At 36.0% G+C, this 19,922-nt stretch overlaps 1 protein-coding gene across 31 annotated transcripts in view; it reads left to right on the forward strand.

Annotated features, from left to right (window-relative positions):
- Positions 1-19,922, forward strand: part of Sorbs2 (sorbin and SH3 domain containing 2) — a 293,671-nt gene that overhangs the window by 100,271 nt on the left and 173,478 nt on the right. The gene's annotated exons all lie outside the window — the stretch shown is intronic.

A 19,922-nucleotide genomic window follows, 5' to 3' on the forward strand; every position in this document is an offset into this window, starting at 1 on the left:
CATAGCCCCAAACCTACCTGCCCTACAAACAATGGATTCTTTCAGGTCCTGCACTTTGACACATAAGGGAACTACACGGGAATGGCCAGTAGCCCTGAGTTCACGAGGAGACATTTCTTTTTAACCCTGGTAAAGATTTTGTGTAGCTCTTAACACACCTAGGTACACCTTTAAATGAAGGAATCCTATCCCCCTATGTAGGTCACAAATCACTAGCGGGTTTTGCGCTTGCTTCTTCTGGACTGAGGAGCTCTGTGTGCTCTTGTATTTAGTTTGGGGCAGCTTTAGAACAAACAGTGCAGGTACTGGAAGCTGCTCACTCCGAAAGGATAGCCAGGCTATCCTAGAGCACAAGACCTCCATTGTGCTGCCAGGTTCAGAATGCAGGGAAAGAAAGGAGGTCAAGTGTCCACACTGAGCTCAAGCACAGCCATCGTATGCAGGGATAAAACTTCCCTGGTTGTGTCATTTTTTTCCTTATAAGCAGAGAGATTTCATAAACCCCAAACACCACAGACCTCATGCACATACACCCCAGTGATTGCTGGGTATGTTTGTTGTCGGGCACTGTGTGTGATAACACAAAGTTTGAACTGCACCTACCAGTTGCCCCTCAGTGAGTATCTCCTTGATTTATAGTCTCTCCAGAACAAAGCTGTTCCTGGGAATTGAAAGTGGTCAGTCAAACCCTTGGTAAGGAGGTGGCTGAGTGAGGATTAAATTCTGTTCCAGCCACATTATAAACTTTTCCACAAATCAATTCTATTGTTGGAAGACCAGAAAATGCCAGATTGTTCAAAATGCTATGAAAAATATTGGATAGAAAATTTTCAATAAAATCTTTGTCAACTAAAAGCAGACTTTACCATAACATTTAAAATAAAGTGTTGCCAAGATATAGCTGAGAAAGAAATTCTGATTTGCTGCCACTTCTCCTCTCAAAATATGGGTCTAATGAGGAATCTCCTTAGCATTTTAAGTATAATGTTTTCATTGACACATATGTGCTTAATCATTTGTTTCACAGGTGTAAAGGTGTAGAGAATTTATGAGAAGAATTCATTCAAAATTCTTGTCCTATTATCAATATTCAAGTGGTAAAGGTGAAAGCTGTCTCCCATGATAGGGTGTCAGGTGGAAATGTTCAATATGGGCAAATAGGAACATGTCTTGGTGAATTACAACAAAGTATGGCGGGGGGAATGCTAAGGTGATGGCATTGTATTCCACTTTTAACTTTACAAGAAAATCTAGACTTACATTCAAGTCAAATTCTCTGAATATCAACCAAGTAGGCAAATTCTATTGGAGCGAAATGAAGAGTGGAAAAAATTCTTACCAATTTCATTGTCTTTTGTGGATCCCATGAAAAGACCCAGGGTAAGAAAAGGATTCTTAGTTCTTCTGTGGAACATTTAGAAGAATGAGGTGTAGAAATTCCTAAGTCACACTTGACTTTGGGACAGCTTTATCCCAGATGTGACTTGCAGTCCACAGGAGGGCTGGCACACAGACTTTATACACTTCCCTGCAGTACTAACTTTTGAGTAGACAGCTATGAAAGGGGAGCAATCAAAGTCCACATGAGCACAGCCCATCCTACACACTTCATTCAACAACCCGGAGGGCCAAATTCAGTTAGGTTTCAGGACTTTGCTCCCTAGTTTTCTTCTATTTGGGGACTTCTATTTTCTGCTGGGAAATTACATATTTTGTCATTTCCAAAATACATTCTAGCCAGTGTTGCTAAGTTCAATACCTTCCATGTATACTTTTTCTTTAAATCTTTTCCACCAATGCCAGCCACTTTCATGCACCCTCCAAAATGTAGCCGGGATATCTCTCTAGACTGCCCCTTAACTCCTTCAGCGACTTCAGAGTTGAGTTTGAGGTCTCCAGTTCTGTCTTTTTCACTCTACTGCAGTTACCTCTACTCATAGATTCACACTGGTATACTGAAGTCTGATTCTAAAGTACTGTGTTCAGTGTCTACAATTTGGTGTTCAGACATCGTACGGCTAAACTTGGACTTTATTATCTGTTACTTATTATAAATACAAATGTGACCTCAAAACATAAGTCCTGATACTAGCTTGCCTGGTTATTTTTTAATCAGAGAAATGCAAATCTTTTCTTATAGTTTTATCTTCTCTAATATAAAAATTTGCTTCTGATCATAATTTCATATAAGTTATAAATGTTCTGTAGTAGATCAAAATTTTCTGAGGGAGAATTTTATCAGTTCTAAGCAAAATAACGTACATTTTAATACAGAGGTAATGCTATTTTTCTCTGTAGCTATTACACAATTTTAAATGAAATATATATATTCCTATTTGAAATTTGCTGTAATACTGAACTGTTTACCTACTGTTAAATTGATTAGTAACTGATTATAATGTAAGATACTTATGCAATTGTTTGTCATACTAAAATCAGGAAACAGTGACTTATCATGAGCAAATAATCAAAAAAAAGTCAATACTATCAGGACTGCTTTGACTTTTCCTAAATAACCCTGAAAGTTATTGGTAATATCTATTTGTCTAAGTATTTTCTACATCTTAAGTTCATGAATAAGAACCATACTTGATGCAGACATAGTTTGGGCTGTATAAATTTCATACGTTCTCAATGTTATGTGGCAATATTATTTTTTAAATATTCTAAATTTAAACAACCTTTTTCTTGAAAAATTGTCACAATGTTGTCATCAAAAATAAGAACGTAGCAGGACTTTAATAAATAATCCCTCTTCCATGTTGAAAGCAAAAGTTGTAAATAGTGTTGTATTTGGCAAATACAAAAATGTAGATTAGGAACTTCGAAAGTACCCAGATGTTTGGAACAAGATAGCAAAATATCTAGAAAATTACTTACATTTATATTTCCAGATAATTTTACATTCTACTCCAGTATTAAATTTTCTTAAAAAATAAGTTTAAAAGTGATTCTTAATTGTCATGTTGTCTCTTAAAATTTTATTTTGGCTATCTTCCACCAATTTTAATGTACAGTATACTATAATTAAATGACAGTTAAAGCTGACATCATAAGTTGAAATTCATCTTAAAGGTCAGCCATATTTCATAAACTATCTTAAATCATATATAGTAATTAAACTTGAGGATGCATGATCTCAAAATGCTATTGTAGCCTTTTCAATATTTTGTATTTCAGCAATATTCGTAAAGAATAAAGTGTAGGGCTGGGAGTTTGCCTAGTAGTAAAAGTGATTGACAAGCATGCACGAAGACCCGGGTTCAGATTCCTCAGTACCACATACATAGGAAAAAGCAGGAAGTGGTGTTGATGCTCAAGTGGTAGAGCTCCAGCCTTGAGAAAGTCCCAGGACAGTGCTCAGGCCCTGAGCTCAAGTTCAGGATTGGCAAAAAAAAAAAAAAAGAAAAAGAATAAAATGTATATGAATAGGTCAGGTAGAATAATGAATTGTACTTTTATTCAATAATTTTCTGAAAGTTTAAAAAAATAGTTTAACTGTAGATATATCAGCTGAATTCTAAACTCACTGCCAAAAATTATATTGAGGATGTTTATGTATAGCTATTTGAAATGCTTCCATAATTCTGAATACTAAATGTTGGTTAATAACTCATTTTAGTTTAAGCTCAGTTATTATATTAGTGGAATGAAAGACAGGGAATCAGCTAAGTTATTACATTCATGTAATTAAAGATAGGGAATAAGTTAATGGATTCTTACCTGTACCTTAACAGCATAGTATATTTACACAGAACTGTGGCACATTTTATCTTCAAAACAGAAATGTACTAGTTCACTAAATAAGAATTTGGGGCAAAAAGGGCAGGGGTTTCTTTTTTCCTATATAGGTCATCTATACAGAGAGGAGGTCCAGCATTACCTTTTGGAAATCACTATAATTTTATTGTTTTTATTGAAGTGCTCTATAGAGAAGTTACAATTCCATAAGTCAAGTAATGAGTAAAATTCTTGGCAAATGTTACCTCACTCTCCCTCAGTTTCCCCTTTCCATCCCTTCCCACAAGTTGTATAGTTAATTTTAGTGTAATTTTACAATTTTAAAAAGTTTCTTTTGAGCAATCATTACAGAAACTTGTGCTTTTTTTACTTCAACCAAGAATCAATTCAAAGACAAAAGTCTTATCTCAAAAAGTAACCGAGTAACATTCTCATATTTCCTAATATCTTTTTTATCCATATTAAAAATTAGGAAAAATTAGTGAAGAAGCTTGTTTGAAAATTTCAGTGACTCATTCTCTGTTAATTTATGTTGTTGCCTATGTATTCAGTTTTGAGTGTGGTTTTTAATCTACCATAAGACATTAAAATTAAGGCATTCAGTTCTTCTATCTTTCCTTTGAGATATTTTTCTCAATTATTGACATAGTGTCACCAGTACTTTATTAAAACGAATTCTATCATTTCCTTTGAGAAGTGTATAGTTTTGTACAGTACTAAAAAATAAAAGTTTAAGAAACAAAACCTGTTTGCTTGAAAAAAACTGAGCTAAGTTTTTGGTACATTATGAACCCAATTTCATACCAACCAATCCATGAAATAAATCTTTTCAGACTTCTTTTTCTTGTGACCTTTTTCTCAAATGTCTGAAGTTGAGGGCAGGGCAACATAAACTTCTCAGGTACCCAGTTTCCCAGTGTCCTTTTCAATCTAGAATCCTTTAAAGACTATAATGGAAGTACGAATATCTGTTCTAAGGATCCTACAAGCTCCTAGAAACAGTAAGCCTTAAACTAAGAGCTACAATAAAACAAAGCAGAGAATACAAGAGTACAAGCAGGGACCAGTAGGAAGAAAGATAGTAATCTTTAAATAGACAGCAAAAAATACAACTATATGAAACATTCTGACCTCATTGGTAAAAAAAAAATGAGTATGCATAAATCTTCATTCCATCCCCTCTAAAAAGAAGTCTGTCTGTGTGCTCCTTGCTGAAAATAGCTGTCTTTTCAGGGACAAAGAGTCTTGCAAGCAAGTGCATTGCAGAGGCCACACCCCTAATGGTTGAAACATTGTAAGCTTTTGACTGTGTGGAGAAGCATCTTCCACCAATTGATTGACAAGAATCAGCTATCTCTGCATCACTGGGGCATGGTACTACAGCATCTTAATACTTCATACCATTTGCCTATATTTCTGACTTAGAAAACAAAAGTTTAAGAAGCCCATACTTTAAAAGTGAGCTGTTTTTCTAGCTTATCACACCTACGCATTACAGTTCTCTGAGCTAAAGTTAACAGAAAGGAGATTAGATAACAATTCCTCCAGCTATTCCTGTGCTTACTGGTATCTGTTGAAGTTTTTCCCATTTACTAAAACAAGTACACTTAATCTATTAGATGTGTTATTGCAGCAGAGGAAGTACTAGACAGATAAGCAATTTAAAAAAAAACACTTGCCTTTCACTATCTAAATCTGAACATTTATATAGGGTAGCATTTACTAGTAGCTCAGATGAAGATTGTTATTTTTTTATGGCTACGTTATCATTCTGCTAGGATGGGAGGAGTCTTGTGTGGTTTGATGTATGGCGAGTACCAGTTTTACTTCATTGTAGGTGAATGGAAGCCAGTAGTAAGAAACAAATGAACAAAAAGTGCAGGTTGTTTAGGCAGAATAAAAGCTACAGGAAAAAAGTCAACTTGCTTTATTTAGAATGGCAGCTGAGGTGTTGCAGGCATTCATCAAACAAGTTGATGTATTAAATATTCAGTCAGTGTTTGTTGAATGAATGAATGAATGAATGAATGGTTCACAGTAGTCAAATCATTCCCTGGTCTTGTGCTAATGCTAACATGGGATTTAAAGGTGGCTGTTTTGACCTAGGCATTAAAGGAAACTTGAAGAGCCTTTTCCTTTTTTTAATGTTACGAAACAGATGAAAAGAAACAAGAAAAATTTAGAAAATGCTGTTTTTTTAAAGCAAAGTATAGTGTTTCCAAGAAACACTGTATTTCAACAATTTCTTTATGAAGTAGTATTACCAGAACCTTAGATAAAGCTGAAACATGATTCCTAAACAACTACTGCCTTAACTTGTTCTAAGTTTTCTGATTATAGTCACACTGGTAAAGAAATATGACCAACATTGAAATATTTTCAAAATTCTCTGTAAATAAGTATAGGAAATGAATTTCACATGTAGAGTCACAACATTTAAGAGCTTTGCTTTTATGCTGTGACGTATAAACAAAACAGAGCTTTAACATCATGAAAGTGTCAAAGATCATAAGGGCAATCTTTTCAAGTAGACAAACTCATAAGACCTAAAAGAGTTTACAGGGTCAAAATGTCTGGTTTTGAGTAAATTCAGGAGAACAAAAGTGTCAGTAATTCTATGGACTCTAGAGGCAGGGATTTAAGAGAAGGAGAGAAGCTAGGAATATTAGTGGTGGAATGCATGCCTACCATGCATGAAGCCCTGGGTTCAATTCTTCTGCACCACATAAATTAAATAAACAATAAAAAGAAAGAGACAAAAAGTTTGTGAGACCTTTATCTCTCTATTATTATTATTATTATTATTATTAAACAAGTACTGAAACCAAAAGGAATGTCTGTTTTTAATTTGTACAAGATTTCTTTTTATCTAAGGTGATTATCAGTTTTAATGTGTCCTGGGGAAATATGTACATCCTAAGTATTGGAGATAATGATGGTGACTGAAATTTAAAGCTTTTGAAGCAAAACAATATTCAACATCAACATGATGTAAAATATTCTATCTGATGGAGTGAGCTATTCTACTTAGTTGTAAGTTTTTTTTTTAAGAGAAGTGAGTTTGTTTTGTTATAGAATTTTTGTTTGTTTGAGGTAGTTTTTGATGCAAAGTACTAAACAAAGCAGAGAATGTTTACACAATCATTGAAAGTCATCAAGACTTCAACAACAAAAAAAAACATTTGGTTTATTGAAGCTACTCTAGACTTTGTTCCCCAGATTTTACTCTCTTGAACAATGTACTGACAAGATCGTTATTTCTGACAATCAAAAACAATAATAATAAAAATGTAGGAGACTATAGTTATCTCCTTTTTCAGAAAATACGTTGTTAATCTTTTGAAAAAGAAGAGACATATACTGTGAAAAGGCTTTTCTTAGGTTAAGACTCAGATGTCTGAAAATACATATTGAATTTGCTGAATAATTTTACTGGAAACATGCCTCCGTATTGATGTGGGCTGGGAAATATGGTTATACCACTGACTTCCTATTGATTATATTTTTAAATTTATAAGACTAACATTATTAATGACATTCTCCCTTAAATTAAAAGGAATTTAAAATTTAAAATAAAAAACACCTTTCTTCTAAAGTGGGCAAGGCATTTTGACTGCATTTATAAATTAATTTTTAGATTTATTGGCCCAGAAGGGAAATTACCATCTTCCATACTTAATAAAAGCAAATGATAATTAAAGTCATAAATAACTTAGTTCAGTTTGAAATCATCTTCCTTTGGCCTAAAGTTTCAGATGTCCTCTCAGTGATTCATAATGACAGTTATCTGGCAAAACAACTAGACTTGATCTATAGATTACTATGTGATATTCTATTACAACATAATCATTTTGAACATTCAACTTTTACATCCTTTGGAATGAGTGAAGAAAGCATACGCTTAAAACTCAGGCTTTGTTAGCTTTATTACTTATTTTTGCAACTGCTGAGGATAAAATAATTGTGATTATAAAGTTAAGTTCTTGAGGAAATGTTCCATCCATGAACTGCTTTATTCATTTGGTATTCCACGTCTTGCCTTGCCTGTGAGAAAAGGTATGGTATTTCTATGGTACGGACTGGCCTGTAAGAGGAATGATAGGATTTCAAGGACCAGAACAATCAAGAGCCAGAAGGACTTCAGCATTCAGAACACTTATTCATATGGAGCTCTAGATTCAGAAAGAATTACGAATGGCTCCTGAATGACTTATATTGGGAATTGTCACTTTTCAGAGGTTAGATTATTTATTGGTCAATGCATCCTCATGGGAAAGAAAATCATAATTTCACCTTACAAGCAGCATGCCAGGTATCAAAATAATGTTAAGTCTAGTAGAAGTACATTTATTCAGCCAGCATATCAGTACGACAAGTTCATATCTACCAACTGTCTAGAATGTCTAGAGTTACCCTTCACCATATTACTAGTTCTCTAATTTACCTTTTCCAGATTTTAAAGACTGTGTCTTGATTTTTTGCCTATTAGTATAAGTTAGTTAGTTTTTAATTTTATCTGGTATTGAAAGTTAGATGCAATCAATACACTGATTTATCCCTTCAAAAAAATCTGTATGGAAGCTCCTTATGTGGTATAGAAACCCTGGATCTCATGGCATAGAGTCCAGAGGATGGCAATAAATGGCTCAGAGAAGGAGATTTCTTTTCTTTATTTGCTTGTTTTGTCAGGTAACGCAGTTTGAACTCACAGCCTCCAGCTTGTAGGCAGGCACTGTACCTCTGCACACACCATGAGCAGACTTCTTAGAGGATCAGAGCTGGTGGCTTAGGAGAAGTATTAGTGGAAGTTCACGCCTCCTTGGGTTGCTAGGCCAATGAAGCCCTCTCCATGGAAACATGGAGGCCATGTTACGCTGATGCATACTGTGTGAAGTAATTCTAGATGCCACACAGCTTGTTTTATTTAAGCAAATGATAACTATCACCTCGCTCAAAGCAAAATTTAAATACTATTTAACTGTGCCATTGGTGGAAATACAAATGAGTGCAGCCATTGTGGAAAATGGTATGGAGGCTTCTCAGAAAATAAAATCTATAGTTGCCCTGTGATCTAGCAATCCATGTAAATAGGAAACATGGAAAAACCCCAACAAGAGATGAGCAGAGCTGTTCAAAACAATAGAACTGTACTTGGCCTTTTTAAAAAGCAGTTAAGTCCAGTTGTTTTCAATGACATAGATGAACTTTGAGAACATTATGATAAGCAAAACAAGCCGAGGAAGCCAGATATGGCGGCATATGCCTATAATGTCAGCATTGCAAGGCTGAGGCAGGAGGACAAGGAATTTAAGTCCAGACTGGGACACATATATGGGGCAATACTAGGAAAGAAAGGAAAGGAGCAAAGTGGAAAGCAAAGGAGAGAGGAAGAGAAAGGGAAGAACTGTGAAGAGAAGAAAAATCAGGGCGATTATCAGTGGAATCTAAACATAGAATTTACAGAAATAGTAGGATAGCTGTGAGGGGCTGAGGAGTTGTGAAAATGGGAAGATAATGGTCAAAAAATATGAATAATCAGTTATAAAACAGTAAGTTCTGAAGAGCTAACATACAACCATGTGATCATAATTACTAATGTTGTATTGCTTACTTGCAGTTCACTAAATCAGTCACTTAAGCCATAGCCCCACCACAGGCTTTATTGGTAGTTAATTGGAGATAAGAATCTAATGGACTTTCATGCACAGGCCAGCTTTGAGCCAATATCCTACATAGCTAGGATTATTGGCATAGGCCACTAATGCCTGACTATTCCAGTTACTTTGTAGTTTGATAATGAACAAAGTGTTTTTTCCACTGAAGTTTATATTGCAAAATTAGTTTGTATAAGACATCCCTAAGAAATCAAATGATGAATTATGTTAAGGAGTCTTGTGTAGATTAAATGAATTATGTGTTCTAATTGTGCAGAGCAGGGTTTGACATGTAAAAGTATTCCAGAAATGTTAGCGATAGTATTGTTCTTAGTATAGAAGAGAGTTCATGAGAAGACAAGAGCTGAGGCTCCCACTTCCCCGGCTGTGTTGGGTCAGTGGTAACTAGTCAGAATTGCTGCTCTTGGGGACATGTCAGTCACTGGGGACAAGGGAAGCTGAGAATCACAGTCCCCAGGCCAAAGAAAAAGTGAACAAACCAGAACAGAAGGCATGGAGTTAGCGTAGTTAGTCTTACCCAGTCCATTTCAGACAAGGGTGAGCACAGGCCTGTGATAGGAAGAGACCCCTGTGCAGGTGCTCCGGGCATGGAAGAATGCTAGCAGCAGGTTTGTGCTTCTGGAATGTAGAGAGGAACAATGCTGATAGTCAAGCCTAGTATGTTTTGGGGTAAACACAAGGTCTCTGCAGTCACATGAACTTGACATTCATTTCCAGGCCTGTAATTTATGACTTATAGAATGGTAATATGGTCCCAGGCTTCTCTGTAAGTCTCTTCCCTTCTCAGAGATGGCAGAATTCACTCCTGACTGCCCACCATTAGGATAGAGTAATATGATTACACTATAAACAGGATAGAAACAGGATAAATGGGAACAACACCTGTTTTTAATGCCAGCACCGCAGCCAGTACCATGTTAAGTAGTTATAATTTTTCAAAAAGAAGTGGAAGAGGAGGAAGAAGAGGAGAAGGAAGAAGAAGAAGAAGTATTGGAGTTTTTTTTTTTTTTTTTTAATGGGAAAAGCAATGACTGGGGATGTAAAGAAGACAACATTTGTGTTGTCAAGACAAGGCTCCTCTAATAATGCATTCAGACCCTACAGTTGTGCAGAAGAGGAAGGACAGACTAAGAAGGCATTTGCAGAACTGGAGACTGAAGTCCAGGCAGACTTTGGCCCCTCCATGGTCTTTTAACCATGGTCTGTGTAGAGATCTCTTTTCTTCTATAGTGCTAGATTCTTGGCGAACACACTAATAATAAAATATAGATTGACAAGAGGAAAGCATGCAAATTTATTTGTTATAAAATTTACATAACGAGGGGGCTTTCCAAGGAAATGAAGATCCAAAATAAACTGAAAAACTGTGCATGCATTTCTATTCTAAGTTTGGTGAGGAAGTAGAGAGTCAGGGAGAAATACAATTGGCCAGAGAGGTATGTGTTAGGTTCTAATTAGGTAAGGAAGCCACCACGTGATCTTCAGGCAGAAGAACAGAGTTTATTTCTGAAATGCTGGCTGCCGGCCTTGCATACAGCCGGAAGGTGCCAATACAAGGTTGGGCAGGAGTTAAGTGCCAGTAGGCCAAAAAAATAGGTGTGGCTGATGAGGATGTGACCTCAGCATCTGGGAACTTCCCATGGTCCACTACCATGGGAAGCCACTACCCAGGTGTACCAGCCATCAGGGTATGCAGGTGCTGGACTGGGAGTTCCTGCATGGAAAACAGGGAGGCAGGTGGAGGGAAATCTACATGCAGATTCATGCACAGACTCAGGCAGACCTAACAGCATGGTACGTAGCTATTAAGGGAGAAACAGCAAAGCTTCCCCATCCACTTTTCTCTTGTCCTGTGTCTTCAGAGATAGTTCTTTTCTCATATAAGTGCTTCTCATATGAATCCCTGTGGCCTACTTTACAAAAAGGGCTGAATGTTCTTTTATTCTCAGAGAAGAAAGGCAGGAGAAAGCCAAAATATTATTTTCTTGAATACCACAGCATCTATATTTGGGAGCAGACATTTGGATGAAGATACATCCAGATGAAAATTCTATCATATGAAGCAGTTCATGACTGGCACATAACTGGCTCTGGTTAAGTAATCACTGTGTTGTCAAACCAAATTATATAGCTTCTAGGATAAATGAAATTACATAGAAATTTTCACAAAATGAAGCTTGAGTAGGCTCAGATATTTTTAAAAAACTTTACATAAAACAAAATAAAATATATTTCCACAGTGAAGATGTTTACTATAAAACCCTCTGACCTTTTAATGATCAGTTTATTCTTAAATTTCTGGGAGAACATATCAACTCAACCCATTTGCTTGTCTTCTGATCACAACTGGATTACAGTGCACAAATATCAATTATTCTTTGAGTGGAAAATATATATTATATGAACTCTATTAGGCTAGAATGTAGAAGATAACTATATCTAATCTATTATATATCTCTAATCTCTCTTAATTCAGAAGAACTTCCATTAATTATGCTTTTAAAAAATCCTTAAGATGCATATGATTATTCCCCAGTGTATTGCCTGTCTAGTTGTTTTTCTTGAGCTAAACTAAAATTTGTTTTCATAACCCAAAGTATTGAACGTTTGTGATCTGCTGGCTGAGTTAGGAATGTAAAATAACAGTATGTATTCTCACAAATAACAATAAGGCAGGCTACCATTCATTGGATGCATAAGGTGTCAGGCAGCATGCCAAATTCTTTAAATGCCTCCCATTGAGTAGTCACAAAAGCACTCAGATGAGGGTATTATTCTCCTTTTACAGAAGAGGAAACAGACCCAGCTTGCACAGGGTCATATATGTGAGGAAAGTGGAATTCAAACTTGAATCAGTGAGATTCCTAACTCTTTGCTCTTCCTGTCAGCCAAAAGAAAATGTAATAACTCTCATTTGATAGTTCTCAGTCTAGTTTTTCTTGTGGGATCTGTGGGAACAATTATTTTTAGATAGAAATTTTTAGATAGAAATTGTTAGGTAGAAATAGCGCAATATATGGTATGGGGAAAGAATCTAAATGTTAATATTATTTTTCATGAGTGTAATTTCTCTTTGTTTAATCAAGCTTTCTAAATCCACTTAAAGTTCTGAGACTTTTCAAATAAGGAGATCCATCAAAATGAGGATCAAAGGAAAGTTGTGGGGTTCCATTCATGTTTACCCATGTAGTTATGATGTTACAAAACTAAGCAATAGGTACCAAAAAAGATTCAAATAATCCAAATGTAAATATCTTATCAATTTCCATTTATTCTTAAATGTTGCATTTTCTTTAATGTGCAAGATGCATTCAGAGGTACAGATATTGGAAAACCGGTCACTGCCAACTTGATCTTCTTTGCTCAGTGGCAATGGTGTGTGTTTATCAGCAAAGATGGTTTTACTTCTGGATTAGGAGTGATTAACTCTACTTTGGAACCAAATACAGTTCAGCTGGAGTTGGAAAAGAATCAACAGTCTTGTGGCTTTGTCCTTTGTTGAACAATTTCCTTTTGGGGATTGTAGCACTCTGATCTAGAGAAGGAAACACTGAGGGCTGTGTTCTGGGGAGGAAACTATCTTACTTTCTCCACACACTCAGAAAATACCTCGTATGATGGGCAGCAAACATGAGCACTAACTTTGATCAGTCCCATTTCTCAATTAAGGTCTAACCTGCATGGTCAAAGAGTTCATTTATCAAGGTGAAAATAACAAAAGGGGTTGGTTCTGTGTCTCAGTGATAAAGCTCACTGAACCCTAGACCGTCAGGCCATGACTTCCACCCCTACCACCAAAATACAACAAAATAAATAAAATAGAGTAAGGAAAAATAACAATTCCACACCTCCATAAGGCATTCACCATTCATTCCACATAACACTTGTATTGATCTGGTTCACCTTATTTATCCATTGGCATAAGGTAAGTTTTATCTAGGAATCTAGAACTGTACTACATAAATACACAGAGCTCCTTGCATTCACAAAACTTAATTACTAGTTGGGTTTACTTATACTTTGTGTATGAGGATTCATTGGCCCAAGTCATGAGTCTGTATAAACAAAATCTGAATAATTTTTCTTAAATATTTACTATATACATGTTTCCCATATTTCCTGTAAGTGAATCATTTACATATGTAATTTAATAAAACATGGCATGTGACAAAAAATGTGCTCCTTCTACCTTAAATGATTAGCTTTTAATTTATATTAGAATTAGCATGTTTTTCAGAATTAGTACTTAGAGAAACCTTTTAAGTTGCTAATGAAAAAGACAATTTAATAATCACCATTACATTGTTAGGCTCCTGAAAGCTCATCAAAATTTTACATTTCTTTCTCTTGCTCATGATATTTAATTCCACGTTCAAATTTTTCAGAGGACAGACACTGTGGAATAGAATAACTAAGTACCAAAAGTTGGAACTTCTTTCTACTTATGCAGGAAGTATAGTAAATGCCAAGTTATGAAGAATGTGGTTGATTCTAGGGAAATGTAAACAGGCAATCTTTAGCTGGACTCTAATGAAGTCTTTTTTTTTTTTTAACATCAACAGGCCAGTTCTACTAGTTATCCAAATACATGGAATAAAACACATGTAGAAATTTTCTTGGCTTCTTTGGGGGGGGGGGAGGAAGCTTGAACTCTAGGCCTGGGCATTGTCCCACAGGTCTACCTTGAAGAGACAATTTCAGTGCTAGAGTTCCACAGCTACCCAGGCAGCTTGTAATCATCCCTACATTTGCTAGCCCTCATCTGGTTAGGGGAAGCTATTAGAACATAGCCAACAGATGGATTGACAAGATACCTTTATTTGACTTGTAGAACTACAGTGGGAATCATGTAAGTGAGAATTAGGAATGTTTTAGTTATAATGTGTCTTTGTGTGAGTATGGATGATAATCAGTATGTGTTAATGGTCTGGCTTACTTTCTTCATTATTTGAGAGTATTGCATCTCACCCCAGCACTAGTTTCTCTTTGGATAAGTTAACATAACCACTGAAGCAGTGAATAGAGATAACTGTAATCAGAAATGAAACGCTAAATCTCCTGCCTCCTTGAAAGCTATGAAATTAGAGACACCTCCTCAGTCTAGATATTAGCAAACACTATTCATAAGCCAGTAAGTATGGTAGGAACCTGGTTTTTCAAGGAACTCTCAAACGCAAAGGCAGCCAGGGGTAGAATCACTTAAAGCACTCACTTTTAAAATGTTGCAAGTGTTTATTTAACGTGTAGAAAGAAAGTTCAAGGTCAAAGGGCATTTCTAAATGCACTAAGAAAACGGAAAATGACCATGGAGCCAGTTTAGCAAAATTATGAAGCAAGCTTCCAATGAGTTTTCAATACTTATAATATGAGCGCAAAAAAATTTCATTGAAAATCAAGACAATGTGAAGTGTAAATATTATGACTTCTCTCTTAAATGGATTACATTATAAAAAATAGATTCTGAAAGCACATTGCAATTTATATTTTTTAAGAAAAGAAGAAAAGAAAGTGGAATAAAATTTATTCATTAACATTTTACTTATATAATTCCTTATAAAATATATCTCATTATTTGAAAATGTACCATAGATACCATTTAATAAATAACATTATATTTGATATTATATGTAATTGTATTATGTAATAGTATATATCAATATAATCTACAATTAATTTGCTAAGCTACAATTTGGTCAATAAAGGCATTATTATAATTTTGTTTTAAATAACTCCTACAGGAACCTAAAATGAGTTTTCTGTAGGACTAGTTAGAAGTATATTACCAGAACTTTATTTTTCCATAATTTCAGTTCTGAAAAATTCTCAGGTTCTTAATCTCACATACCTGTCCTTCACTTATGACCAATATCATTCACTATTTTAAGACAATTGTAAGTCATGCTCTTAAGGGTTTTTAGTTTTTAAGAAGAATAAAGAAGGCAGACCCATTTCCTCTGAAAACTGGAGATACTTATTGTTCAGATTAATGTAGTACAGAAGCAGACTTCAAATAACACCTTAAGCTGATTTTTGTGAGTTAGAGAGAGGGGGAGATAATTATTCTGTTAAGAAAGTGAGTAGAAACATCACAACAAAGATGCCCTAGCCTGGAACTAATCAGCAATTCCAACACCCCAAAGAATAACAAGAGTCTTTAGCCAGGCGAGTTCCATAACCCCTGAAGTCTGTATTCCCCAGCTTATGTTCTGAAGTTTGTAGGTCCGTGGTGTTTGTTTCTACCTGAATTTTCCAATAACTTTCTGGTTACTCCCAATAGAATGTGGAGTAGAGGTCTGATCTAAAGCTTGTGGTGTGTTCAGAAGTGTACAAGTCTTTTAAAAAGAGGCCAAGTAGATAGATCTTAATCAGTAACATGAACACAAAGTTCACATTACAAGATGAGAGAGCTGCAGCTGGATTGGCTTCTGTGATAGGTATTATTTGTTATAACCCTTCCAATTACTCCTTCTCTTACCACACAACACAATGAGAATTTAGTCTCCTTTTTTTTTTTTTGGTGGGTCTTGGGGCTTACACGCTAGGCCTAGGCACTGTCCCTGAGCTCTTGAGCTCAAGGTTACTGCCCTACCACTGGAGTCACAGCCCCATTTGTTGTTTTCTAATGATTAATTCAAGATAAGAGTTTCATGGTCTTTTTGTGCCTCGGCTGACTTTGAACCATGATCCTCAAATCTCAGCCTCCTGAGTAGCTAGGATTACAGGCGTGACCCACCACACTTGCCAAATTTAGTCTTTTTATCTGTCTTTGCTGTTAGGATTCTTTGGAAGGTATAACTTCAAAATTGACAGAGTAATATGCCCCCAATAAAATGATAGTCAATGAATTGTGCAAGTCTCTCTCTTTTCAGTAGAATTTGATTAAGCGGGCTTGACAATTGTTCAATTCAGTTGTCTCAGAATTATCTCATTTCTTGAGTCCTTTCCCCCCGCCCCAATTATTACATACCATTTTATTCTCCCTTGATAACTAGTTGATCCTGAGATCATTTTATTCCACTCAAGTGTCGGGTTACACTTCAATTAACTTGTGCTACTTTTTGAACTTCAAAGCTCCAATTTGTTGTCTTTCTCTATTCATTTCTTACCCTGCTAATTCCATTCTCTAAAAATTTTTGCACATCTCATCTTCTCTGACCACTGTGTTCCTTTTCAGTTTTCTCCAGAAGTTTCCATTTGCTACTCCATTGAAGCTATCATCTGACACTTAAATGAGCTTGCCATTGTGAGCAAGGAACTCACTAGGCTTTGAAGAACCAGTCTATCAAGGCAGCTCCCAAGCAAAAGAAATTGATTCCACTCACCTGTTTAGGGAAAGAGAGAGTCTTACAGGGCAAAGTCAATTCTTTTCCTGTTCACTCCAGTTACTTCTTTTAGTGCCATTATCTTCCAACTTCCACCTTCTGCTTAGCACATGACACGATGATAAGGTCATTGCTTTAAGGAGACAATTAAAGCAACTATAGTGTGGATGAGAATTTTCTTAATCCAGTTGTTAGACAATACCTTTAATTCTTCTTTAAGGTTAAGATGGTGTGTGTGTGTGTGTGTGTGTGTGTGTGTGTGTGTGTGTGTGTGTGGTATGTATACATATATGTGTGTATATATATATATATATATATATATATATATATATATATATATATATATGAGAACATAAAACTCTGAATGTGAGCTCTCAAAACAAACCACTCGGATAAGTTGGGCTCAGTGGCTCACACCTGTAATCCTAGCCAATCAGGAGGCTGAGATCTGAGGACCAAGATTCAAAGCTAGCCTGGACATAAAAAGACCTGAGACTTATCTCCAATTAACCTCTAGAAAATGGGAAGTGGGGCTTGACTCAAGGGTAGGGTGGTAGCCTTGAGCTAAAGAGCTCAGGGACAGCCTCCAGGCAGAGATCCAAAAAAAAAAAAAAAAACTAACAAAAAAAACCCAACTAGGATAAAAAGAAAATCCACATCTACATGTTTGTAATCCATTTTATTTTCCCCATCAGCAAGTAAAAGTATATCAAGTTTGAAAATCAGTTATATTTTCAAATAATTTTCTATGTAAAAATTTAAAAGTTATTATCTGATGATGGATGTGTTCCTAGTGTAGTTTCCTAGGTATTATATTCTTCAAACTATTTTTCAAAATGCTCTCAGGCAATGAATGATAAATCCTCACTGAAGTTCAAGAGATTATGCCTCAAACTAGGGACTAGTAAGGACAGAACCAGAAGTTTAATTTAGAATTGCTTATGCAGAATGCCCACATGTTTAGCTACAGAGTATTGGGCATTGAAATGCTGCTGCTGCTGATGATGATGACAACTGACTGATAGCATTAACCAATACTTATGTCAGGAATTAGTTTAAGAATTTCACATCCACAAACCCAAGTGCTTCTATAGTTCATATTGTACTGCTAAGAAAGCTGAAGCCCAAGACTATTGGAATCGCTATGCCAATTAGAAACAGCTGAATCAGATTTGATGGCACTGTGTACTCTAGTGCAATTCTCAGCATCTATGGGTAAAAGATGAGACATTTATAAGTTTAACATCACATGTGTTATGATTTATATTAGTTTTTTTTGCTTAAACTATTAGCTAGAAACTATGAAACAAGAAAGCTCATAATAATTCTTTTGTTGTGCTGTGTATGTAACTATATCATAGTTACATATTAAAATATACATAATATATAATTTTACATAAGTCCAAAACTTTACTTAGTTCCGGATTTTTTTTTTTGTGGGTCATGTGGCTTGAACTCGCCAGGGTACTATCCCTGAGCTCTTCAGCTCAAGGCTACCCTCCTAGTCTTGAGCCAAACCCCACTTCTGTTTTCTAGAGGTTATTTGGAGATAAGAGTCTCAGGTCCATTTGTGCCCAGACTGGCTTTGTACCTTGATCCTCAGATCTCAGCCTCCTGAGTAGACAGGATTACAGATGGTGTGAGCCACCACACCTGGCTTGGAAAAAAAAATCTAAGCTTCTAATTTCACATACCTAATCTTTAATTATGACTGATAGCATTTACTGTTTTAAGAAAATTGTAGGTGGTATTCTTAAGGGTACTTTTAATGTACGAAGTCAACATATCGCTAGTCTTATCTTTCAAAATCACCTTTTCTGTAACAAAGACAATTGACATCTTTCAGTTTAGATCTTAAAAGCTCTGTTAACTGCATTGAGTGACCCTGCTCAAAGTTTTCTGAACAATGACCTGGCAGTAGACACTGAGAACAGGATAAACACTGGGTTCCTGTTTTGTATTTCCTTTAGATTTTTGCTATGCTCTTATTTCTCTTGATATTGGTGGTTATTAAATGTTAGTTTTAGGAGAATTAACTACTTTGCTCTATTTAAAACTAAATACTTTTAACACATCTCCTATGACATCAAGCATGTTGGCTCTATTTTTTCCTGGTGATTTTGACTCCATTCAGAAATAATAATAGGCCTGAAACCTAATGCCACAATGATTGTAAGAGCTGGTTGTTGATATCCAGAAGTTCTTTCAGAACAACTGAAACTATTATTTCACATGATATTGTAATGGCAGGCCTAATAGTTTCCTGCTGTCTTTCAGCCAACCTAACATAAGAGAGTTGGTTTTAGATGATTGTGTTTAATTGTTTGAAGGAACAGACTCCCTCAGTTCAGCCATTTAACTAACCAGATGAGAAAATGGATTTGCCTTAAACAAGCCCAGAATGGATTTGCCTTTTGGTCTCTATCTTAGCCTGTGTCTCCCAGGATGGCGCCTTGATTTAGTAAATAATGACAACAGTAGATGGTACAAAGATCCAAAAAGGTTGAGAAAGTTTTGTGGTGCTGTGTAAGTGAAGAATGCACTGTGTTTGTGATTTGTTCAGAAGAACAAACTACAAACAAACTGGGGAAGGTAACTAAGAAATGGTTCCCATTTTTGCCTTCTCTGATTAGGAAGTCAACCTCCATCTCCTTGCCTGGATTATATGGCAGACATCTTTGCAGGCAGGTGATACCCTGTCTAGCACAGTCTAGCTTAGATAAGAGGGTCTGAACACAGATCATATCTATGCCTCTGTTTAAACAGAAAATTGAAAATAAAGGCACCAATGCCTACTTCTTAACATGATTCCCCCAATACCTCCTTCCTTTTGGTATTTCCTTTATTGGTGTGGTTGTTGTTGCTAATTTTAGGAGGCTGTTGTTGCTGGCTGAAATGTTTCCACCCTGACCTCTGTGTGTCATGGTACACATGAAAGTAGCTGTGGGCCCATTTCCTAGAAGGTGAAGCATATCCAGAAGTGACAGGTACAGGAATCTTAGCACCCAGACATCAGCTGACCACCTGAGAACTGAGGGGACCGAATTTAGCAGTGGGATGCAGGTAGATCTGTGGCCCAGCATAGCAGCACGCCATGCAAACATGTAAGAAGGTTATAGATTAAAAGACAGGCAACATGGGGCCTCTTCATATGTCTAGCCTACATTTGTTTCTGAGCAAGTTT

The sequence above is a fragment of the Megascapheus bottae genome, chromosome 20 (genome assembly GCF_031878675.1).
Source record: "Megascapheus bottae isolate mThoBot1 chromosome 20, mThoBot2.hap1, whole genome shotgun sequence".
Classification (NCBI taxonomy): Eukaryota; Metazoa; Chordata; class Mammalia; order Rodentia; family Geomyidae; genus Megascapheus; species Megascapheus bottae.